We start from the raw sequence: 22,448 nt of genomic DNA, 5'->3' as shown, positions 1-22,448 counted from the left end.
ATGGCATCCCATGATCCTCAGCGGAACACTGTAAACTGCGTTTGTCTCTCCTTAAGGTGATTCCTTTATCCAAGAAAGAGGGGATATTTGCTGGCATTAGCTTGGCTAACTTTGCGCAGTGGCAGTATCATAGCCAATGAGGTTCAACCGAGGCGTGATTATTGCTAATTGAAAACTTTTCCCAATACCCCGCCATGTTGACTTGAAATATAGTCAGCATCGGCAATTTTTGACAGTCTCTTCGGAGACTGACTAAGGTGTTTACCAACAGAGAAAGGATTATCTTCAAGGTGCATGATGACTGAGCAGTGCTCGTGTGGTAGTACCGTGGCTGGCACAATAACAACATTTCGTAGCACCTCTTATCTCCAAATCAGTCTTGGCCACAAAATGCTCACTTGTCAGCGTTCTTTCATGAGGGTGAGGTCCAGTGTCTTACTCTCTGGCAAATTTATAAACACCAGCAGGATGACTAAAATGACAAAAGTCCAATTTTTATCTGCAGGTTGCTACTTTTCTAATGCCACATTCCTAAGAGAGAGAACAGTGTTGTTTCTCAGAGGTCTGGCCTGAAATATTTGGAGGTCACAAGCTCCATTTATTTGCGCTAGATACGATCCCGTGGCCTCTCGCTAGCTCTTTCTGCAAGCGTTGTTGGGGTGCTCAGAAACAGAGCACCGCTGACATTTAGGTTTCGCCGGCCTATAGCTTCTTCTGGCTGGTGTACCATTGTTTTAAAAGTGTCAACAATCAGCCAAGGTGAAGAACCTGATGGTTGAAGGAAACAACAGCGCATTCTGCTGTTTCCCGGCTATCTAGGTGCTATAGACTGCTCATGACTTGCACTAGACCTTAACTTGCGCCCAGCCTGGAAATACTGTAGCTAAACTTTGAGCTGCTGGTGATCGCACCTTTTCAGAGCCTGGATAGCTCAGTCGGTAGAGCATCAGACTTTTAATCTGAGGGTCCAGGGTTCAAGTCCCTGTTCAGGCGATGCTCTCTGCCTTTCGTTATGCTTCGTGTCCTCTCCCTATCTTCCTCAACTGCAGCCTCTTGCGTGCTCCGCTTGCACCAGGCCAAAACACCGATGTCGGCCGCTTTCCATGCCTTCGCTGATTGGTGGCTACCTTTCTAATGCCACCTTCCAAATCAAGTACAGTTTTATTCTTTCAGAGATCTGACCTAGAAAATGTAGAGGTCGCAGGCTATAGCCAGCTCAGGGCATGTACTAGACCTTCCGTCCATCCTGCTTGGAATAACTGACTTTTGAGCTGCTGGTGAAGCTCACCTTCCAGGGCCTGGATAGCTCAGTCGCTAGAGCATCAGACTTTTAATCTGAGGGTCCAGGGTTCAAGTCCCTGTTCAGGCGATGCCTTTCCTTTACCCCATGCTCATTGGCCATCACTTCCGCTACCTGAGTTCCCTCTGCAACTGCTGCCTCTTGCGTGCTTTGCTTGCAGTAAGCCATAACCGAAACATCAGCCGCTTTCTGTGCATCCCCCGAACTCTCACAGCCTCCCTGCGTCTTGAATCTATTTCTCTTCAACTTTTTCTGCTGTGATATTAAACATGGATTATTCCATGCATAAAAGAGGCATCAAACCGTCAACATTATGCTGGGAATACACCATAAGTTTTTTCAGCAGATAGATGGTTCCATAGATAATTTCCAACATGTCCGATCTTATTATCGATCCTTTTTCTCATCGATTTCTCATAGAAATGAATGGAAATTGATCAGAAAAGATAAGAATCGGAAAGTCGATCGGAAATAAGATCGGATAGTAATCGACTGAAAAATGTCGTCGTGTATTCCCAGCATTAGAGTAATTCGCCGGATCCCTTCTCCAGCCTGCACATCTACCCTCAAAGCAGCAATGGAAGGAGCTTCATGCTTACCATGAGCATCAGAAAATTAACAGCTCACGTACCATCTCTCTCCTCCAGTAACCTGCAACCACCAAGACTTTGGCCAACTCCCAAGCACCTCTAGCCAGCGCAGCTTACCAGTACTTCCAGGCACAATAATCACAGGCCCAATTATCAGCACACATGGCAGTGACGTAGACTCATTACTCCATTTTTCAAATTGTATTTTTCATGTATTTTACAAGTGCGGGACTGGCCCACTTGGCAGCCTGCTCCACAAAACACTATGCTGGCATCCCTGGCAGGCTTTGTTTTGCCCTCTTTGCCGCCTTTTCAAATGCTAAGACTCTTTAGCCGCTTATTAACAATGCTTGTTTAGTGGCTGTCTAATTAGCATATGGCATCCCATGATCCTCAGCGGAACACTGTAAACTGCGTTTGTCTCTCCTTAAGGTGATTCCTTTATCCAAGAAAGAGGGGATATTTGCTGGCATTAGCTTGGCTAACTTTGCGCAGTGGCAGTATCATAGCCAATGAGGTTCAACCGAGGTGTGATTATTGCTAATTGAAAACTTTTCCCAATACCCCGCCATGATGACTTGAAATATAGTCAGCATCGGCAATTTTTGACAGTCTCTTCGGAGACTGACTAAGGTGTTTACCAACAGAGAAAGGATTATCTTCAAGGTGCATGATGACTGAGCAGTGCTCGTGTGGTAGTACCGTGGCTGGCACAATAACAACATTTCGTAGCACCTCTTATCTCCAAATCAGTCTTGGCCACAAAATGCTCACTTGTCAGCGTTCTTTCATGAGGGTGAGGTCCAGTGTCTTACTCTCTGGCAAATTTATAAACACCAGCAGGATGACTAAAATGACAAAAGTCCACTTTTCATCTGCAGGTTGCTACTTTTCTAATGCCACATTCCTAAGAGAGAGAACAGTGTTGTTTCTCAGAGGTCTGGCCTGAAAAATTTGGAGGTCACAAGCTCCATTTATTTGCGCTAGATACGATCCCGTGGCCTCTCGCTAGCTCTTTCTGCAAGCGTTGTTGGGGTGCTCAGAAACAGAGCACCGCTGACATTTAGGTTTCGCCAGCCTATAGCTTCTTCTGGCTGGTGTACCATTGTTTTAAAAGTGTCAACAATCAGCCAAGGTGAAGAACCTGATGGTTGAAGGAAACAACAGCGCATTCTGCTGTTTCCCGGCTATCTAGGTGCTATAGACTGCTCATGACTTGCACTAGACCTTAACTTGTGCCCAGCCTGGAAATACTGTAGCTAAACTTTGAGCTGCTGGTGATCGCACCTTTTAAGAGCCTGGATAGCTCAGTCGGTAGAGCATTAGACTTTTAATCTGAGGGTCCAGGGTTCAAGTCTCTGTTCAGGCGATGCTCTCTGCCTTTCGTTATGCTTCGTGTCCTCTCCCTATCTTCCTCAACTGCAGCCTCTTGCGTGCTCCGCTTGCACCAGGCCAAAACACCGATGTCGGCCGTTTTCCATGCCTTCGCTGATTGGTGGCTACCTTTCTAATGCCACCTTCCAAATCAAGTACAGTTTTATTCTTTCAGAGATCTGACCTAGAAAATGTAGAGGTCGCAGGCTATAGCCAGCTCAGGGCATGTACTAGACCTTCCGTCCATCCTGCTTGGAATAACTGACTTTTGAGCTGCTGGTGAAGATCACCTTCCAGGGCCTGGATAGCTCAGTCGGTAGAGCATCAGACTTTTAATCTGAGGGTCCTGGGTTCAAGTCCCTGTTCAGGCGATGCCTTTCCTTTACCCCATGCTCATTGGCCATCACTTCCGCTACCTGAGTTCCCTCTGCAACTGCTGCCTCTTGCGTGCTTTGCTTGCAGTAAGCCATAACCGAAACATCAGCCGCTTTCTGTGCATCCCCCGAACTCTCACAGCCTCCCTGCGTCTTGAATCTATTTCTCTTCAACTATTTCTGCTGTGATATTAAACATGGATTATTCCATGCATAAAAGAGGCATCAAACCGTCAACATTATGCTGGGAATACACCATAAGTTTTTTCAGCAGATAGATGGTTCCATAGATAATTTCCAACATGTCCGATCTTATTATCGATCCTTTTTCTCATCGATTTCTCATAGAAATGAATGGAAATTGATCAGAAAAGATAAGAATCGGAAAGTCGATCGGAAATAAGATCGGATAGTAATCGACTGAAAAATGTCGTCGTGTATTCCCAGCATTAGAGTAATTCGCCGGATCCCTTTTCCAGCCTGCACATCTACCCTCAAAGCAGCAATGGAAGGAGCTTCATGCTTACCATGAGCATCAGAAAATTAACAGCTCACGTACCATCTCTCTCCTCCAGTAACCTGCAACCACCAAGACTTTGGCCAACTCCCAAGCACCTCTAGCCAGCGCAGCTTACCAGTACTTCCAGGCACAATAATCACAGGCCCAATTATCAGCACACATGGCAGTGACGTAGACTCATTACTCCATTTTTCAAATTGTATTTTTCATGTATTTTACAAGTGCAGGACTGGCCCACTTGGCAGCCTGCTCCACAAAACACTATGCTGGCATCCCTGGCAGGCTTTGTTTTGCCCTCTTTGCCGCCTTTTCAAATGCTAAGACTCTTTAGCCGCTTATTAACAATGCTTGTTTAGTGGCTGTCTAATTAGCATATGGCATCCCATGACCCTCAGCGGAACACTGTAAACTGCGTTTGTCTCTCCTTAAGGTGATTCCTTTATCCAAGAAAGAGGGGATATTTGCTGGCATTAGCTTGGCTAACTTTGCGCAGTGGCAGTATCATAGCCAATGAGGTTCAACCGAGGTGTGATTATTGCTAATTGAAAACTTTTCCCAATACCCCGCCATGATGACTTGAAATATAGTCAGCATCGGCAATTTTTGACAGTCTCTTCGGAGACTGACTAAGGTGTTTACCAACAGAGAAAGGATTATCTTCAAGGTGCATAATGACTGAGCAGTGCTCGTGTGGTAGTACCGTGGCTGGCACAATAACAATATTTCGTAGCACCTCTTATCTCCAAATCAGTCTTGGCTGCAAAATGCTCACTTGTCAGCGTTCTTTCATGAGGGTGAGGTCCAGTGTCTTACTCTCTGGCAAATTTATAAACACCAGCAGGATGACTAAAATGACAAAAGTCCACTTTTCATCTGCAGGTTGCTACTTTTCTAATGCCACATTCCTAAGAGAGAGAACAGTGTTGTTTCTCAGAGGTCTGGCCTGAAAAATTTGGAGGTCACAAGCTCCATTTATTTGCGCTAGATACGATCCCGTGGCCTCTCGCTAGCTCTTTCTGCAAGCATTGTTGGGGTGCTCAGAAACAGAGCACCGCTGACATTTAGGTTTCGCCAGCCTATAGCTTCTTCTGGCTGGTGTACCATTGTTTTAAAAGTGTCAACAATCAGCCAAGGTGAAGAACCTGATGGTTGAAGGAAACAACAGCGCATTCTGCTGTTTCCCGGCTATCTAGGTGCTATAGACTGCTCATGACTTGCACTAGACCTTAACTTGCGCCCAGCCTGGAAATACTGTAGCTAAACTTTGAGCTGCTGGTGATCGCACCTTTTCAGAGCCTGGATAGCTCAGTCGGTAGAGCATCAGACTTTTAATCTGAGGGTCCAGGGTTCAAGTCCCTGTTCAGGCGATGCTCTCTGCCTTTTGTTATGCTTCGTGTCCTCTCCCTATCTTCCTCAACTGCAGCCTCTTGCGTGCTCCGCTTGCACCAGGCCAAAACACCGATGTCGGCCGCTTTCCATGCCTTCGCTGATTGGTGGCTACCTTTCTAATGCCACCTTCCAAATCAAGTACAGTTTTATTCTTTCAGAGATCTGACCTAGAAAATGTAGAGGTCGCAGGCTATAGCCAGCTCAGGGCATGTACTAGACCTTCCGTCCATCCTGCTTGGAATAACTGACTTTTGAGCTGCTGGTGAAGCTCACCTTCCAGGGCCTGGATAGCTCAGTGGGTAGAGCATCAGACTTTTAATCTGAGGGTCCAGGGTTCAAGTCCCTGTTCAGGCGATGCCTTTCCTTTACCCCATGCTCATTGGCCATCACTTCCGCTACCTGAGTTCCCTCTGCAACTGCTGCCACTTGCGTGCTTTGCTTGCAGTAAGCCATAACCGAAACATCAGCCGCTTTCTGTGCATCCCCCGAACTCTCACAGCCTCCCTGCGTCTTGAATCTATTTCTCTTCAACTTTTTCTGCTGTGATATTAAACATGGATTATTCCATGCATAAAAGAGGCATCAAACCGTCAACATTATGCTGGGAATACACCATAAGTTTTTTCAGCAGATAGATGGTTCCATAGATAATTTCCAACATGTCCGATCTTATTATCGATCCTTTTTCTCATCGATTTCTCATAGAAATGAATGGAAATTGATCAGAAAAGATAAGAATCGGAAAAGTCGATCGGAAATAAGATCGGATAGTAATCGACTGAAAAATGTCGTCGTGTATTCCCAGCATTAGAGTAATTCGCCGGATCCCTTCTCCAGCCTGCACATCTACCCTCAAAGCAGCAATGGAAGGAGCTTCATGCTTACCATGAGCATCAGAAAATTAACAGCTCACGTACCATCTCTCTCCTCCAGTAACCTGCAACCACCAAGACTTTGGCCAACTCCCAAGCACCTCTAGCCAGCGCAGCTTACCAGTACTTCCAGGCACAATAATCACAGGCCCAATTATCAGCACACATGGCAGTGACGTAGACTCATTACTCCATTTTTCAAATCGTATTTTTCATGTATTTTACAAGTGCGGGACTGGCCCACTTGGCAGCCTGCTCCACAAAACACTATGCTGGCAACCCTGGCAGGCTTTGTTTTGCCCTCTTTGCCGCCTTTTCAAATGCTAAGACTCTTTAGCCGCTTATTAACATGCTTGTTTAGTGGCTGTCTAATTAGCATATGGCATCCCATGATCCTCAGCGGAACACTGTAAACTGCGTTTGTCTCTCCTTAAGGTGTTTCCTTTATCCAAGAAAGAGGGGATATTTGCTGGCATTAGCTTGGCTAACTTTGCGCAGTGGCAGTATCATAGCCAATGAGGTTCAACCGAGGCGTGATTATTGCTAATTGAAAACTTTTCCCAATACCCCGCCATGATGACTTGAAATATAGTCAGCATCGGCAATTTTTGACAGTCTCTTTGGAGACTGACTAAGGTGTTTACCAACAGAGAAAGGATTATCTTCAAGGTGCATGATGACTGAGCAGTGCGCATGTGGAAGTACCGTGGCTGGCACAATAACCACATTTCGTAGCACCTCTTATCTCCAAATCAGTCTTGGCCACAAAATGCTCACTTGTCAGCGTTCTTTCATGAGGGTGAGGTCCAGTGTCTTACTCTCTGGCAAATTTATAAACACCAGCAGGATGACTAAAATGACAAAAGTCCACTTTTCATCTGCAGGTTGCTACTTTTCTAATGCCACATTCCTAAGAGAGAGAACAGTGTTGTTTCTCAGAGGTCTGGCCTGAAAAATTTGGAGGTCACAAGCTCCATTTATTTGCGCTAGATATGATCCCGTGGCCTCTCGCTAGCTCTTTCTGCAAGCGTTGTTGGGGTGCTCAGAAACAGAGCACCGCTGACATTTAGGTTTCGCCGGCCTATAGCTTCTTCTGGGTGGTGTACCATTGTTTTAAAAGTGTCAACAATCAGCCAAGGTGAAGAACCTGATGGTTGAAGGAAACAACAGCGCATTCTGCTGTTTCCCGGCTATCTAGGTGCTATAGACTGCTCATGACTTGCACTAGACCTTAACTTGCGTCCAGCCTGGAAATACTGTAGCTAAACTTTGAGCTGCTGGTGATCGCACCTTTTCAGAGCCTGGATAGCTCAGTCGGTAGAGCATCAGACTTTTAATCTGAGGGTCCAGGGTTCAAGTCCCTGTTCAGGCGATGCTCTCTGCCTTTCGTTATGCTTCGTGTCCTCTCCCTATCTTCCTCAACTGCAGCCTCTTGCGTGCTCCGCTTGCACCAGGCCAAAACACCGATGTCGGCCGCTTTCCATGCCTTCGCTGATTGGTGGCTACCTTTCTAATGCCACCTTCCAAATCAAGTACAGTTTTATTCTTTCAGAGATCTGACCTAGAAAATGTAGAGGTCGCAGGCTATAGCCAGCTCAGGGCATGTACTAGACCTTCCGTCCATCCTGCTTGGAATAACTGACTTTTGAGCTGCTGGTGAAGCTCACCTTCCAGGGCCTGGATAGCTCAGTCGGTAGAGCATCAGACTTTTAATCTGAGGGTCCAGGGTTCAAGTACCTGTTCAGGCGATGCCTTTCCTTTACCCCATGCTCATTGGCCATCACTTCCGCTACCTGAGTTCCCTCTGCAACTGCTGCCTCTTGCGTGCTTTGCTTGCAGTAAGCCATAACCGAAACATCAGCCGCTTTCTGTGCATCCCCCGAACTCTCACAGCCTCCCTGCGTCTTGAATCTATTTCTCTTCAACTTTTTCTGCTGTGATATTAAACATGGATTATTCCATGCATAAAAGAGGCATCAAACCGTCAACATTATGCTGGGAATACACCATAGGTTTTTTCAGCAGATAGATGGTTCCATAGATAATTTCCAACATGTCCGATCTTATTATCGATCCTTTTTCTCATCGATTTCTCATAGAAATGAATGGAAATTGATCAGAAAAGATAAGAATCGGAAAGTCAATCGGAAATAAGATCGGATAGTAATCGACTGAAAAATGTCGTCGTGTATTCCCAGCATTAGAGTAATTCGCCGGATCCCTTCTCCAGCCTGCACATCTACCCTCAAAGCAGCAATGGAAGGAGCTTCATGCTTACCATGAGCATCAGAAAATTAACAGCTCACGTACCATCTCTCTCCTCCAGTAACCTGCAACCACCAAGACTTTGGCCAACTCCCAAGCACCTCTAGCCAGCGCAGCTTACCAGTACTTCCAGGCACAATAATCACAGGCCCAATTATCAGCACACATGGCAGTGACGTAGACTCATTACTCCATTTTTCAAATTGTATTTTTCATGTATTTTACAAGTGCGGGACTGGCCCACTTGGCAGCCTGCTCCACAAAACACTATGCTGGCATCCCTGGCAGGCTTTGTTTTGCCCTATTTGCCGCCTTTTCTAATGCTAAGACTCTTTAGCCGCTTATTAACAATGCTTGTTTAGTGGCTGTCTAATTAGCATATGGCATCCCATGATCCTCAGCGGAACACTGTAAACTGCGTTTGTCTCTCCTTAAAGTGATTCCTTTATCCAAGAAAGAGGGGATATTTGCTGGCATTAGCTTGGCTAACTTTGCGCAGTGGCAGTATCATAGCCAATGAGGTTCAACCGAGGCGTGATTATTGCTAATTGAAAACTTTTCCCAATACCCCGCCATGATGACTTGAAATATAGTCAGCATCGGCAATTTTTGACAGTCTCTTCGGAGACTGACTAAGGTGTTTACCAACAGAGAAAGGATTATCTTCAAGGTGCATGATAACTGAGCAGTGCTTGTGTGGTAGTACCGTGGCTGGCACAATAACAACATTTCGTAGCACCTCTTATCTCCAAATCAGTCTTGGCCACAAAATGCTCACTTGTCAGCGTTCTTTCATGAGGGTGAGGTCCAGTGTCTTACTCTCTGGCAAATTTATAAACACCAGCAGGATGACTAAAATGACAAAAGTCCACTTTTCATCTGCAGGTTGCTACTTTTCTAATGCCACATTCCTAAGAGAGAGAACAGTGTTGTTTCTCAGAGGTCTGGCCTGAAAAATTTGGAGGTCACAAGCTCCATTTATTTGCGCTAGATACGATCCCGTGGCCTCTCGCTAGCTCTTTCTGCAAGCGTTGTTGGGGTGCTCAGAAACAGAGCACCGCTGACATTTAGGTTTCGCCGGCCTATAGCTTCTTCTGGCTGGTGTACCATTGTTTTAAAAGTGTCAACAATCAGCCAAGGTGAAGAACCTGATGGTTGAAGGAAACAACAGCGCATTCTGCTGTTTCCCGGCTATCTCGGTGCTATAGACTGCTCATGACTTGCACTAGACCTTAACTTGCGCTCAGCCTGGAAATACTGTAGCTAAACTTTGAGCTGCTGGTGAGCGCACCTTTTCAGAGCCTGGATAGCTCAGTCGGTAGAGCATCAGACTTTTAATCTGAGGGTCCAGGGTTCAAGTCCCTGTTCAGGCGATGCTCTCTGCCTTTCGTTATGCTTCGTGTCCTCTCCCTATCTTCCTCAACTGCAGCCTCTTGCGTGCTCCGCTTGCACCAGGCCAAAACACCGATGTCGGCCGCTTTCCATGCCTTCGCTGATTGGTGGCTACCTTTCTAATGCACCCTTCCAAATCAAGTACAGTTTTATTCTTTCAGAGATCTGACCTAGAAAATGTAGAGGTCGCAGGCTATAGCCAGCTCAGGGCATGTACTAGACCTTCCGTCCATCCTGCTTGGAATAACTGACTTTTGAGCTGCTGGTGAAGCTCACGTTCCAGGGCCTGGATAGCTCAGTCGGTAGAGCATCAGACTTTTAATCTGAGGGTCCAGGGTTCAAGTCCCTGTTCAGGCGATGCCTTTCCTTTACCCCATGCTCATTGGCCATCACTTCCGCTACCTGAGTTCCCTCTGCAACTGCTGCCTCTTGCGTGCTTTGCTTGCAGTAAGCCATAACCGAAACATCAGCCGCTTTCTGTGCATCCCCCGAACTCTCACAGCCTCCCTGCGTCTTGAATCTATTTCTCTTCAACTTTTTCTGCTGTGATATTAAACATGGATTATTCCATGCATAAAAGAGGCATCAAACCGTCAACATTATGCTGGGAATACACCATAAGTTTTTTCAGCAGATAGATGGTTCCATAGATAATTTCCAACATGTCCGATCTTATTATCGATCCTTTTTCTCATCGATTTCTCATAGAAATGAATGGAAATTGATCAGAAAAGATAAGAATCGGAAAGTCGATCGGAAATAAGATCGGATAGTAATCGACTGAAAAATGTCGTCGTGTATTCCCAGCATTAGAGTAATTCGCCGGATCCCTTCTCCAGCCTGCACATCTACCCTCAAAGCAGCAATGGAAGGAGCTTCATGCTTACCATGAGCATCAGAAAATTAACAGCTCACGTACCATCTCTCTCCTCCAGTAACCTGCAACCACCAAGACTTTGGCCAACTCCCAAGCACCTCTAGCCAGCGCAGCTTACCAGTACTTCCAGGCACAATAATCACAGGCCCAATTATCAGCACACATGGCAGTGACGTAGACTCATTACTCCATTTTTCAAATTGTATTTTTCATGTATTTTACAAGTGCGGGACTGGCCCACTTGGCAGCCTGCTCCACAAAACACTATGCTGGCATCCCTGGCAGGCTTTGTTTTGCCCTCTTTGCCGCCTTTTCAAATGCTAAGACTCTTTAGCCGCTTATTAACAATGCTTGTTTAGTGGCTGTCTAATTAGCATATGGCATCCCATGATCCTCAGCGGAACACTGTAAACTGCGTTTGTCTCTCCTTAAGGTGATTCCTTTATCCAAGAAAGAGGGGATATTTGCTGGCATTAGCTTGGCTAACTTTGCGCAGTGGCAGTATCATAGCCAATGAGGTTCAACCGAGGTGTGATTATTGCTAATTGAAAACTTTTCCCAATACCCCGCCATGATGACTTGAAATATAGTCAGCATCGGCAATTTTTGACAGTCTCTTCGGAGACTGACTAAGGTGTTTACCAACAGAGAAAGGATTATCTTCAAGGTGCATGATGACTGAGCAGTGCTCGTGTGGTAGAACCGTGGCTGGCACAATAACAACATTTCGTAGCACCTCTTATCTCCAAATCAGTCTTGGCCACAAAATGCTCACTTGTCAGCGTTCTTTCATGAGGGTGAGGTCCAGTGTCTTACTCTCTGGCAAATTTATAAACACCAGCAGGATGACTAAAATGACAAAAGTCCACTTTTCATCTGCAGGTTGCTACTTTTCTAATGCCACATTCCTAAGAGAGAGAACAGTGTTGTTTCTCAGAGGTCTGGCCTGAAAAATTTGGAGGTCACAAGCTCCATTTATTTGCGCTAGATACGATCCCGTGGCCTCTCGCTAGCTCTTTCTGCAAGCGTTGTTGGGGTGCTCAGAAACAGAGCACCGCTGACATTTAGGTTTCGCCGGCCTATAGCTTCTTCTGGCTGGTGTACCATTGTTTTAAAAGTGTCAACAATCAGCCAAGGTGAAGAACCTGATGGTTGAAGGAAACAACAGCGCATTCTGCTGTTTCCCGGCTATCTCGGTGCTATAGACTGCTCATGACTTGCACTAGACCTTAACTTGCGCTCAGCCTGGAAATACTGTAGCTAAACTTTGAGCTGCTGGTGATCGCACCTTTTCAGAGCCTGGATAGCTCAGTCGGTAGAGCATCAGACTTTTAATCTGAGGGTCCAGGGTTCAAGTCCCTGTTCAGGCGATGCTCTCTGCCTTTCGTTATGCTTCGTGTCCTCTCCCTATCTTCCTCAACTGCAGCCTCTTGCGTGCTCCGCTTGCACCAGGCCAAAACACCGATGTCGGCAGCTTTCCATGCCTTCGCTGATTGGTGGCTACCTTTCTAATGCACCCTTCCAAATCAAGTACAGTTTTATTCTTTCAGAGATCTGACCTAGAAAATGTAGAGGTCGCAGGCTATAGCCAGCTCAGGGCATGTACTAGACCTTCCGTCCATCCTGCTTGGAATAACTGACTTTTGAGCTGCTGGTGAAGCTCAACTTCCAGGGCCTGGATAGCTCAGTCGGTAGAGCATCAGACTTTTAATCTGAGGGTCCAGGGTTCAAGTCCCTGTTCAGGCGATGCCTTTCCTTTACCCCATGCTCATTGGCCATCACTTCCGCTACCTGAGTTCCCTCTGCAACTGCTGCCTCTTGCGTGCTTTGCTTGCAGTAAGCCATAACCGAAACATCAGCCGCTTTCTGTGCATCCCCCGAACTCTCACAGCCTCCCCGCGTCTTGAATCTATTTCTCTTCAACTTTTTCTGCTGTGATATTAAACATGGATTATTCCATGCATAAAAGAGGCATCAAACCGTCAACATTATGCTGGGAATACACCATAAGTTTTTTCAGCAGATAGATGGTTCCATAGATAATTTCCAACATGTCCGATCTTATTATCGATCCTTTTTCTCATCGATTTCTCATAGAAATGAATGGAAATTGATCAGAAAAGATAAGAATCGGAAAGTCGATCGGAAATAAGATCGGATAGCAATCGACTTAAAAATGTCGTCGTGTATTCCCAGCATTAGAGTAATTCGCCGGATCCCTTCTCCAGCCTGCACATCTACCCTCAAAGCAGCAATGGAAGGAGCTTCATGCTTACCATGAGCATCAGAAAATTAACAGCTCACGTACCATCTCTCTCCTCCAGTAACCTGCAACCACCAAGACTTTGGCTCACTCCCAAGCACCTCTAGCCAGCGCAGCTTACCAGTACTTCCAGGCACAATCATCACAGGCCCAATTATCAGCACACATGGCAGTGACGTAGACTCATTACTCCATTTTTCAAATTGTATTTTTCATGTATTTTACAAGTGCGGGACTGGCCCACTTGGCAGCCTGCTCCACAAAACACTATGCTGGCATCCCTGGCAGGCTTTGTTTTGCCCTCTTTGCCGCCTTTTCAAATGCTAAGACTCTTTAGCCGCTTATTAACAATGCTTGTTTAGTGGCTGTCTAATTAGCATATGGCATCCCATGATCCTCAGCGGAACACTGTAAACTGCGTTTGTCTCTCCTTAAGGTGATTCCTTTATCCAAGAAAGAGGGGATATTTGCTGGCATTAGCTTGGCTAACTTTGCGCAGTGGCAGTATCATAGCCAATGAGGTTCAACCGAGGCGTGATTATTGCTAATTGAAAACTTTTCCCAATACCCCGCCATGATGACTTGAAATATAGTCAGCGTCGGCAATTTTTGACAGTCTCTTCGGAGACTGACTAAGGTGTTTACCAACAGAGAAAGGATTATCTTCAAGGTGCATGATGACTGAGCAATGCTCGTGTGGTAGTACCGTGGCTGGCACAATAACAACATTTCATAGCACCTCTGATCTCCAAATCAGTCTTGGCCACAAAATGCTCACTTGTCAGCGTTCTTTCATGAGGGTGAGGTCCAGTGTCTTACTCTCTGGCAAATTTATAAACACCAGCAGGATGACTAAAATGACAAAAGTCCACTTTTCATCTGCAGGTTGCTACTTTTCTAATGCCACATTCCTAAGAGAGAGAACAGTGTTGTTTCTCAGAGGTCTGGCCTGAAAAATTTGGAGGTCACAAGCTCCATTTATTTGCGCTAGATACGATCCCGTGGCCTCTCGCTAGCTCTTTCTGCAAGCGTTGTTGGGGTGCTCAGAAACAGAGCACCGCTGACATTTAGGTTTCGCCGGCCTATAGCTTCTTCTGGCTGGTGTACCATTGTTTTAAAAGTGTCAACAATCAGCCAAGGTGAAGAACCTGATGGTTGAAGGAAACAACAGCGCATTCTGCTGTTTCCCGGCTATCTAGGTGCTATAGACTGCTCATGACTTGCACTAGACCTTAACTTGCGCCCAGCCTGGAAATACTGTAGCTAAACTTTGAGCTGCTGGTGATCGCACCTTTTCAGAGCCTGGATAGCTCAGTCGGTAGAGCATCAGACTTTTAATCTGAGGGTCCAGGGTTCAAGTCCCTGTTCAGGCGATGCTCTCTGCCTTTCGTTATGCTTCGTGTCCTCTCCCTATCTTCCTCAACTGCAGCCTCTTGCGTGCTCCGCTTGCACCAGGCCAAAACACCGATGTCGGCCGCTTTCCATGCCTTCGCTGATTGGTGGCTACCTTTCTAATGCCACCTTCCAAATCAAGTACAGTTTTATTCTTTCAGAGATCTGACCTAGAAAATGTAGAGGTCGCAGGCTATAGCCAGCTCAGGGCATGTACTAGACCTTCCGTCCATCCTGCTTGGAATAACTGACTTTTGAGCTGCTGGTGAAGCTCACCTTCCAGGGCCTGGATAGCTCAGTTGGTAGAGCATCAGACTTTTAATCTGAGGGTCCAGGGTTCAAGTCCCTGTTCAGGCGATGCCTTTCCTTTACCCCATGCTCATTGGCCATCACTTCCGCTACCTGAGTTCCCTCTGCAACTGCTGCCTCTTGCGTGCTTTGCTTGCAGTAAGCCATAACCGAAACATCAGCCGCTTTCTGTGCATCCCCCGAACTCTCACAGCCTCCCTGCGTCTTGAATCTATTTCTCTTCAACTTTTTCTGCTGTGATATTAAACATGGATTATTCCATGCATAAAAGAGGCATCAAACCGTCAACATTATGCTGGGAATACACCATAAGTTTTTTCAGCAGATAGATGGTTCCATAGATAATTTCCAACATGTCCGATCTTATTATCGATCCTTTTTCTCATAGAAATGAATGGAAATTGATCAGAAAAGATAAGAATCGGAAAGTCGATCGGAAATAAGATCGGATAGTAATCGACTGAAAAATGTCGTCGTGTATTCCCAGCATTAGAGTAATTCGCCGGATCCCTTCTCCAGCCTGCACATCTACCCTCAAAGCAGCAATGGAAGGAGCTTCATGCTTACCATGAGCATCAGAAAATTAACAGCTCACGTACCATCTCTCTCCTCCAGTAACCTGCAACCACCAAGACTTTGGCCAACTCCCAAGCACCTCTAGCCAGCGCAGCTTACCAGTACTTCCAGGCACAATAATCACAGGCCCAATTATCAGCACACATGGCAGTGACGTAGACTCATTACTCCATTTTTCAAATTGTATTTTTCATGTATTTTACAAGTGCGGGACTGGCCCACTTGGCAGCCTGCTCCACAAAACACTATGCTGGCATCCCTGGCAGGCTTTGTTTTGCCCTCTTTGCCGCCTTTTCAAATGCTAAGACTCTTTAGCCGCTTATTAACAATGCTTGTTTAGTGGCTGTCTAATTAGCATATGGCATCCCATGATCCTCAGCGGAACACTGTAACCTGCGTTTGTCTCTCCTTAAGGTGATTCCTTTATCCAAGAAAGAGGGGATATTTGCTGGCATTAGCTTGGCTAACTTTGCGCAGTGGCAGTATCATAGCCAATGAGGTTCAACCGAGGCGTGATTATTGCTAATTGAAAACTTTTCCCAATACCCCGCCATGATGACTTGAAATATAGTCAGCATCGGCAATTTTTGACAGTCTCTTCAGAGACTGACTAAGGTGTTTACCAACAGAGAAAGGATTATCTTCAAGGTGCATGATGACTGAGCAGTGCTCGTGTGGTAGTACCGTGGCTGGCACAATAACAACATTTCGTAGCACCTCTTATCTCCAAATCAGTCTTGGCCACAAAATGCTCACTTGTCAGCGTTCTTTCATGAGGGTGAGGTCCAGTGTCTTACTCTCTGGCAAATTTATAAACACCAGCAGGATGACTAAAATGACAAAAGTCCACTTTTCATCTGCAGGTTGCTACTTTTCTAATGCCACATTCCTAAGAGAGAGAACAGTGTTGTTTCTCAGAGGTCTGGCCTGAAAAATTTGGAGGTCACAAGCTCCATTTATTTGCGCTAGATACGATCCCGTGGCCTCTCACTAGCTCTTTCTGCAAGCGTTGTTGGGGTGCTCAGAAACAGAGCACCGCTGACATTTAGGTTTCGCCGGCCTATAGCTTCTTCTGGCTGGTGTACCATTGTTTTAAAAGTGTCAACAATCAGCCAAGGTGAAGAACCTGATGGTTGAAGGAAACAACAGCGCATTCTGCTGTTTCCCGGCTATCTAGGTGCTATAGACTGCTCATGACTTGCACTAGACCTTAACTTGCGCCCAGCCTGGAAATACTGTAGCTAAACTTTGAGCTGCTGGTGATCGCACCTTTTCAGAGCCTGGATAGCTCAGTCGGTAAAGCATCAGACTTTTAATCTGAGGGTCCAGGGTTCAAGTCCCTGTTCAGGCGATGCTCTCTGCCTTTCGTTATGCTTCGTGTCCTCTCCCTATCTTCCTCAACTGCAGCCTCTTGCGTGCTCCGCTTGCACCAGGCCAAAACACCGATGTCGGCCGCTTTCCATGCCTTCGCTGATTGGTGGCTACCTTTCTAATGCCACCTTCCAAATCAAGTACAGTTTTATTCTTTCAGAGATCTGACCTAGAAAATGTAGAGGTCGCCGGCTATAGCCAGCTCAGGGCATGTACTAGACCTTCCGTCCATCCTGCTTGGAATAACTGACTTTTGAGCTGCTGGTGAAGCTCACCTTCCAGGGCCTGGATAGCTCAGTCGGTAGAGCATCAGACTTTTAATCTGAGGGTCCAGGGTTCAAGTCCCTGTTCAGGCGATGCCTTTCCTTTACCCCATGCTCATTGGCCATCACTTCCGCTACCTGAGTTCCCTCTGCAACTGCTGCCTCTTGCGTGCTTTGCTTGCAGTAAGCCATAACCGAAACATCAGCCGCTTTCTGTGCATCCCCCGAACTCTCACAGCCTCCCTGCGTCTTGAATCTATTTCTCTTCAACTTTTTCTGCTGTGATATTAAACATGGATTATTCCATGCATAAAAGAGGCATCAAACCGTCAACATTATGCTGGGAATACACCATAAGTTTTTTCAGCAGATAGATGGTTCCATAGATAATTTCCAACATGTCCGATCTTATTATCGATCCTTTTTCTCATCGATTTCTCATAGAAATGAATGGAAATTGATCAGAAAAGATAAGAATCGGAAAGTCGATCGGAAATAAGATCGAATAGTAATCGACTGAAAAATGTCGTCGTGTATTCCCAGCATTAGAGTAATTCGCCGGATCCCTTCTCCAGCCTGCACATCTACCCTCAAAGCAGCAATGGAAGGAGCTTCATGCTTACCATGAGCATCAGAAAATTAACAGCTCACGTACCATCTCTCTCCTCCAGTAACCTGCAACCACCAAGACTTTGGCCAACTCCCAAGCACCTCTAGCCAGCGCAGCTTACCAGTACTTCCAGGCACAATAATCACAGGCCCAATTATCAGCACACATGGCAGTGACGTAGACTCATTACTCCATTTTTCAAATTGTATTTTTCATGTATTTTACAAGTGCGGGACTGGCCCACTTGGCAGCCTGCTCCACAAAACACTATGCTGGCATCCCTGGCAGGCTTTGTTTTGCCCTCTTTGCCGCCTTTTCAAATGCTAAGACTCTTTAGCCGCTTATTAACAATGCTTGTTTAGTGGCTGTCTAATTAGCATGTGGCATCCCATGATCCTCAGCGGAACACTGTAAACTGCGTTTGTCTCTCCTTAAGGTGATTCCTTTATCCAAGAAAGAGGGGATATTTGCTGGCATTAGCTTGGCTAACTTTGCGCAGTGGCAGTATCATAGCCAATGAGGTTCAACCGAGGCGTGATTATTGCTAATTGAAAACTTTTCCCAATACCCCGCCATGATGACTTGAAATATAGTCAGCATCGGCAATTTTTGACAGTCTCTTCAGAAACTGACTAAGGTGTTTACCAACAGAGAAAGGATTATCTTCAAGGTGCATGATGACTGAGCAGTGCTCGTGTGGTAGTACCGTGGCTGGCACAATAACAACATTTCGTAGCACCTCTTATCTCCAAATCAGTCTTGGCCACAAAATGCTCACTTGTCAGTGTTCTTTCATGAGGGTGAGGTCCAGTGTCTTACTCTCTGGCAAATTTATAAACACCAGCAGGATGACTAAAATGACAAAAGTCCACTTTTCATCTGCAGGTTGCTACTTTTCTAATGCCACATTCCTAAGAGAGAGAACAGTGTTGTTTCTCAGAGGTCTGGCCTGAAAAATTTGGAGGTCACAAGCTCCATTTATTTGCGCTAGATACGATCCCGTGGCCTCTCGCTAGCTCTTTCTGCAAGCGTTGTTGGGGTGCTCAGAAACAGAGCACCGCTGACATTTAGGTTTCGCCGGCCTATAGCTTCTTCTGGCTGGTGTACCATTGTTTTAAAAGTGTCAACAATCAGCCAAGGTGAAGAACCTGATGGTTGAAGGAAACAACAGCGCATTCTGCTGTTTCCCGGCTATCTAGGTGCTATAGACTGCTCATGACTTGCACTAGACCTTAACTTGCGCCCAGCCTGGAAATACTGTAGCTAAACTTTGAGCTGCTGGTGATCACACCTTTTCAGAGCCTGGATAGCTCAGTCGGTAGAGCATCAGACTTTTAATCTGAGGGTCCAGGGTTCAAGTCCCTGTTCAGGCGATGCTCTCTGCTTTTCGTTATGCTTCGTGTCCTCTCCCTATCTTCCTCAACTGCAGCCTCTTGCGTGCTCCGCTTGCACCAGGCCAAAACACCGATGTCGGCCGCTTTCCATGCCTTCGCTGATTGGTGGCTACCTTTCTAATGCCACCTTCCAAATCAAGTACAGTTTTATTCTTTCAGAGATCTGACCTAGAAAATGTAGAGGTCGCCGGCTATAGCCAGCTCAGGGCATGTACTAGACCTTCCGTCCATCCTGCTTGGAATAACTGACTTTTGAGCTGCTGGTGAAGCTCACGTTCTAGGGCCTGGATAGCTCAGTCGGTAGAGCATCAGACTTTTAATTTGAGGGTCCAGGGTTCAAGTCCCTGTTCAGGCGATGCCTTTCCTTTACCCCATGCTCATTGGCCATCACTTCCGCTACCTGAGTTCCCTCTGCAACTGCTGCCTCTTGCGTGCTTTGCTTGCAGTAAGCCATAACCGAAACATCAGCCGCTTTCTGTGCATCCCCCGAACTCTCACAGCCTCCCTGCGTCTTGAATCTATTTCTCTTCAACTTTTTCTGCTGTGATATTAAACATGGATTATTCCATGCATAAAAGAGGCATCAAACCGTCAACATTATGCTGGGAATACACCATAAGTTTTTTCAGCAGATAGATGGTTCCATAGATAATTTCCAACATGTCCGATCTTATTATCGATCCTTTTTCTCATCGATTTCTCATAGAAATGAATGGAAATTGATCAGAAAAGATAAGAATCGGAAAGTCGATCGGAAATAAGATCGGATAGTAATCGACTGAAAAATGTCGTCGTGTATTCCCAGCATTAGAGTAATTCGCCGGATCCCTTCTCCAGCCTGCACATCTACCCTCAAAGCAGCAATGGAAGGAGCTTCATGCTTACCATGAGCATCAGAAAATTAACAGCTCACGTACCATCTCTCTCCTCCAGTAACCTGCAATCACCAAGACTTTGGCCAACTCCCAAGCACCTCTAGCCAGCGCAGCTTACCAGTACTTCCAGGCACAATAATCACAGGCCCAATTATCAGCACACATGGCAGTGACGTAGACTCATTACTCCATTTTTCAAATTGTATTTTTCATGTATTTTACAAGTGCGGGACTGGCCCACTTGGCAGCCTGCTCCACAAAACACTATGCTGGCATCCCTGGCAGGCTTTGTTTTGCCCTCTTTGCCGCCTTTTCAAATGCTAAGACTCTTTAGCCGCTTATTAACAATGCTTGTTTAGTGGCTGTCTAATTAGCATGTGGCATCCCATGATCCTCAGCGGAACACTGTAAACTGCGTTTGTCTCTCCTTAAGGTGATTCCTTTATCCAAGAAAGAGGGGATATTTGCTGGCATTAGCTTGGCTAACTTTGCGTAGTGGCAGTATCATAGCCAATGAGGTTCAACCGAGGCGTGATTATTGCTAATTGAAAACTTTTCCCAATACCCCGCCATGATGACTTGAAATATAGTCAGCATCGGCAATTTTTGACAGTCTCTTCAGAGACTGACTAAGGTGTTTACCAACAGAGAAAGGATTATCTTCAAGGTGCATGATGACTGAGCAGTGCTCGTGTGGTAGTACCGTGGCTGGCACAATAACAACATTTTGTAGCACCTCTTATCTCCAAATCAGTCTTGGCCACAAAATGCTCACTTGTCAGCGTTCTTTCATGAGGGTGAGGTCCAGTGTCTTACTCTCTGGCAAATTTATAAACACCAGCAGGATGACTAAAATGACAAAAGTCCACTTTTCATCTGCAGGTTGCTACTTTTCTAATGCCACATTCCTAAGAGAGAGAACAGTGTTGTTTCTCAGAGGTCTGGCCTGAAAAATTTGGAGGTCACAAGCTCCATTTATTTGCGCTAGATACGATCCCGTGGCCTCTCGCTAGCTCTTTCTGCAAGCGTTGTTGGGGTGCTCAGAAACAGAGCACCGCTGACATTTAGGTTTCGCCGGCCTATAGCTTCTTCTGGCTGGTGTACCATTGTTTTAAAAGTGTCAACAATCAGCCAAGGTGAAGAACCTGATGGTTGAAGGAAACAACAGCGCATTCTGCTGTTTCCCGGCTATCTAGGTGCTATAGACTGCTCATGACTTGCACTAGACCTTAACTTGCGCCCAGCCTGGAAATACTGTAGCTAAACTTTGAGCTGCTGGTGATCGCACCTTTTCAGAGCCTGGATAGCTCAGTCGGTAGAGCATCAGACTTTTAATCTGAGGGTCCAGGGTTCAAGTCCCTGTTCAGGCGATGCTCTCTGCCTTTCGTTATGCTTCGTGTCCTCTCCCTATCTTCCTCAACTGCAGCCTCTTGCGTGCTCCGCTTGCACCAGGCCAAAACACCGATGTCGGCCGCTTTCCATGCCTTCGCTGATTGGTGGCTACCTTTCTAATGCCACCTTCCAAATCAAGTACTGTTTTATTCTTTCAGAGATCTGACCTAGAAAATGTAGAGGTCGCCGGCTATAGCCAGCTCAGGGCATGTACTAGACCTTCCGTCCATCCTGCTTGGAATAACTGACTTTTGAGCTGCTGGTGAAGCTCACCTTCCAGGGCCTGGATAGCTCAGTCGGTAGAGCATCAGACTTTTAATCTGAGGGTCCAGGGTTCAAGTCCCTGTTCAGGCGATGCCTTTCCTTTACCCCATGCTCATTGGCCATCACTTCCGCTACCTGAGTTCCCTCTGCAACTGCTGCCTCTTGCGTGCTTTGCTTGCAGTAAGCCATAACCGAAACATCAGCCGCTTTCTGTGCATCCCCCGAACTCTCACAGCCTCCCTGCGTCTTGAATCTATTTCTCTTCAACTTTTTCTGCTGTGATATTAAACATGGATTATTCCATGCATAAAAGAGGCATCAAACCGTCAACATTATGCTGGGAATACACCATAAGTTTTTTCAGCAGATAGATGGTTCCATAGATAATTTCCAACATGTCCGATCTTATTATCGATCCTTTTTCTCATCGATTTCTCATAGAAATGAATGGAAATTGATCAGAAAAGATAAGAATCGGAAAGTCGATCGGAAATAAGATCGGATAGTAATCGACTGAAAAATGTCGTCGTGTATTCCCAGCATTAGAGTAATTCGCCGGATCCCTTCTCCAGCCTGCACATCTACCCTCAAAGCAGCAATGGAAGGAGCTTCATGCTTACCATGAGCATCAGAAAATTAACAGCTCACGTACCATCTCTCTCCTCCAGTAACCTGCAACCACCAAGACTTTGGCCAACTCCCAAGCACCTCTAGCCAGCGCAGCTTACCAGGACTTCCAGGCACAATAATCACAGGCCCAATTATCAGCACACATGGCAGTGACAT

At 46.1% G+C, this 22,448-nt stretch overlaps 30 non-coding genes across 30 annotated transcripts; all 30 read left to right on the top strand.

The window, feature by feature from the left end:
- Positions 1-107: 107 nt before the first annotated feature.
- LOC137564842 (U4 spliceosomal RNA) lies at positions 108-248 on the top strand. The gene has a single exon (XR_011030907.1). It is a non-coding gene; the product is annotated as a U4 spliceosomal RNA (small nuclear RNA).
- A 672-nt stretch (positions 249-920) lies between these two features.
- Positions 921-993, top strand: TRNAK-UUU (transfer RNA lysine (anticodon UUU)). The gene has a single exon. It is a non-coding gene; the product is annotated as a tRNA-Lys (tRNA).
- Positions 994-1,296: 303 nt separating this feature from the next.
- Positions 1,297-1,369, top strand: TRNAK-UUU (transfer RNA lysine (anticodon UUU)). The gene has a single exon. It is a non-coding gene; the product is annotated as a tRNA-Lys (tRNA).
- A 1,004-nt stretch (positions 1,370-2,373) lies between these two features.
- Positions 2,374-2,514, top strand: LOC137564694 (U4 spliceosomal RNA). The gene has a single exon (XR_011030778.1). It is a non-coding gene; the product is annotated as a U4 spliceosomal RNA (small nuclear RNA).
- A 672-nt stretch (positions 2,515-3,186) lies between these two features.
- TRNAK-UUU (transfer RNA lysine (anticodon UUU)) lies at positions 3,187-3,259 on the top strand. The gene has a single exon. It is a non-coding gene; the product is annotated as a tRNA-Lys (tRNA).
- Positions 3,260-3,562: 303 nt separating this feature from the next.
- Positions 3,563-3,635, top strand: TRNAK-UUU (transfer RNA lysine (anticodon UUU)). The gene has a single exon. It is a non-coding gene; the product is annotated as a tRNA-Lys (tRNA).
- Positions 3,636-4,639: 1,004 nt separating this feature from the next.
- LOC137564693 (U4 spliceosomal RNA) lies at positions 4,640-4,780 on the top strand. Its single transcript, XR_011030777.1, has one exon. It is a non-coding gene; the product is annotated as a U4 spliceosomal RNA (small nuclear RNA).
- Positions 4,781-5,452: 672 nt separating this feature from the next.
- On the top strand, positions 5,453-5,525 carry TRNAK-UUU (transfer RNA lysine (anticodon UUU)). The gene has a single exon. It is a non-coding gene; the product is annotated as a tRNA-Lys (tRNA).
- A 303-nt stretch (positions 5,526-5,828) lies between these two features.
- On the top strand, positions 5,829-5,901 carry TRNAK-UUU (transfer RNA lysine (anticodon UUU)). Its single transcript has one exon. It is a non-coding gene; the product is annotated as a tRNA-Lys (tRNA).
- Positions 5,902-6,905: 1,004 nt separating this feature from the next.
- Positions 6,906-7,046, top strand: LOC137564521 (U4 spliceosomal RNA). The gene has a single exon (XR_011030626.1). It is a non-coding gene; the product is annotated as a U4 spliceosomal RNA (small nuclear RNA).
- A 672-nt stretch (positions 7,047-7,718) lies between these two features.
- TRNAK-UUU (transfer RNA lysine (anticodon UUU)) lies at positions 7,719-7,791 on the top strand. Its single transcript has one exon. It is a non-coding gene; the product is annotated as a tRNA-Lys (tRNA).
- Positions 7,792-8,094: 303 nt separating this feature from the next.
- TRNAK-UUU (transfer RNA lysine (anticodon UUU)) lies at positions 8,095-8,167 on the top strand. The gene has a single exon. It is a non-coding gene; the product is annotated as a tRNA-Lys (tRNA).
- Positions 8,168-9,171: 1,004 nt separating this feature from the next.
- LOC137564643 (U4 spliceosomal RNA) lies at positions 9,172-9,312 on the top strand. Its single transcript, XR_011030732.1, has one exon. It is a non-coding gene; the product is annotated as a U4 spliceosomal RNA (small nuclear RNA).
- A 672-nt stretch (positions 9,313-9,984) lies between these two features.
- Positions 9,985-10,057, top strand: TRNAK-UUU (transfer RNA lysine (anticodon UUU)). Its single transcript has one exon. It is a non-coding gene; the product is annotated as a tRNA-Lys (tRNA).
- Positions 10,058-10,360: 303 nt separating this feature from the next.
- Positions 10,361-10,433, top strand: TRNAK-UUU (transfer RNA lysine (anticodon UUU)). The gene has a single exon. It is a non-coding gene; the product is annotated as a tRNA-Lys (tRNA).
- A 1,004-nt stretch (positions 10,434-11,437) lies between these two features.
- Positions 11,438-11,578, top strand: LOC137564692 (U4 spliceosomal RNA). Its single transcript, XR_011030776.1, has one exon. It is a non-coding gene; the product is annotated as a U4 spliceosomal RNA (small nuclear RNA).
- A 672-nt stretch (positions 11,579-12,250) lies between these two features.
- TRNAK-UUU (transfer RNA lysine (anticodon UUU)) lies at positions 12,251-12,323 on the top strand. Its single transcript has one exon. It is a non-coding gene; the product is annotated as a tRNA-Lys (tRNA).
- Positions 12,324-12,626: 303 nt separating this feature from the next.
- Positions 12,627-12,699, top strand: TRNAK-UUU (transfer RNA lysine (anticodon UUU)). Its single transcript has one exon. It is a non-coding gene; the product is annotated as a tRNA-Lys (tRNA).
- Positions 12,700-13,703: 1,004 nt separating this feature from the next.
- LOC137564670 (U4 spliceosomal RNA) lies at positions 13,704-13,844 on the top strand. The gene has a single exon (XR_011030756.1). It is a non-coding gene; the product is annotated as a U4 spliceosomal RNA (small nuclear RNA).
- Positions 13,845-14,516: 672 nt separating this feature from the next.
- Positions 14,517-14,589, top strand: TRNAK-UUU (transfer RNA lysine (anticodon UUU)). The gene has a single exon. It is a non-coding gene; the product is annotated as a tRNA-Lys (tRNA).
- A 303-nt stretch (positions 14,590-14,892) lies between these two features.
- TRNAK-UUU (transfer RNA lysine (anticodon UUU)) lies at positions 14,893-14,965 on the top strand. The gene has a single exon. It is a non-coding gene; the product is annotated as a tRNA-Lys (tRNA).
- A 993-nt stretch (positions 14,966-15,958) lies between these two features.
- LOC137564503 (U4 spliceosomal RNA) lies at positions 15,959-16,099 on the top strand. The gene has a single exon (XR_011030611.1). It is a non-coding gene; the product is annotated as a U4 spliceosomal RNA (small nuclear RNA).
- Positions 16,100-16,771: 672 nt separating this feature from the next.
- TRNAK-UUU (transfer RNA lysine (anticodon UUU)) lies at positions 16,772-16,844 on the top strand. The gene has a single exon. It is a non-coding gene; the product is annotated as a tRNA-Lys (tRNA).
- Positions 16,845-17,147: 303 nt separating this feature from the next.
- On the top strand, positions 17,148-17,220 carry TRNAK-UUU (transfer RNA lysine (anticodon UUU)). The gene has a single exon. It is a non-coding gene; the product is annotated as a tRNA-Lys (tRNA).
- A 1,004-nt stretch (positions 17,221-18,224) lies between these two features.
- On the top strand, positions 18,225-18,365 carry LOC137564727 (U4 spliceosomal RNA). The gene has a single exon (XR_011030806.1). It is a non-coding gene; the product is annotated as a U4 spliceosomal RNA (small nuclear RNA).
- Positions 18,366-19,037: 672 nt separating this feature from the next.
- On the top strand, positions 19,038-19,110 carry TRNAK-UUU (transfer RNA lysine (anticodon UUU)). The gene has a single exon. It is a non-coding gene; the product is annotated as a tRNA-Lys (tRNA).
- A 303-nt stretch (positions 19,111-19,413) lies between these two features.
- TRNAK-UUU (transfer RNA lysine (anticodon UUU)) lies at positions 19,414-19,486 on the top strand. Its single transcript has one exon. It is a non-coding gene; the product is annotated as a tRNA-Lys (tRNA).
- Positions 19,487-20,490: 1,004 nt separating this feature from the next.
- On the top strand, positions 20,491-20,631 carry LOC137564678 (U4 spliceosomal RNA). The gene has a single exon (XR_011030764.1). It is a non-coding gene; the product is annotated as a U4 spliceosomal RNA (small nuclear RNA).
- A 672-nt stretch (positions 20,632-21,303) lies between these two features.
- Positions 21,304-21,376, top strand: TRNAK-UUU (transfer RNA lysine (anticodon UUU)). The gene has a single exon. It is a non-coding gene; the product is annotated as a tRNA-Lys (tRNA).
- A 303-nt stretch (positions 21,377-21,679) lies between these two features.
- Positions 21,680-21,752, top strand: TRNAK-UUU (transfer RNA lysine (anticodon UUU)). The gene has a single exon. It is a non-coding gene; the product is annotated as a tRNA-Lys (tRNA).
- The last annotated feature ends 696 nt before the right edge of the window (positions 21,753-22,448 follow it).

Source organism: Hyperolius riggenbachi, chromosome 3 (genome assembly GCF_040937935.1).
Source record: "Hyperolius riggenbachi isolate aHypRig1 chromosome 3, aHypRig1.pri, whole genome shotgun sequence".
Taxonomy (NCBI): domain Eukaryota; kingdom Metazoa; phylum Chordata; class Amphibia; order Anura; family Hyperoliidae; genus Hyperolius; species Hyperolius riggenbachi.
The sequence above is the reverse complement of the archived record's forward strand: the minus strand, read 5'-3'. Positions and strand labels throughout refer to the sequence as shown.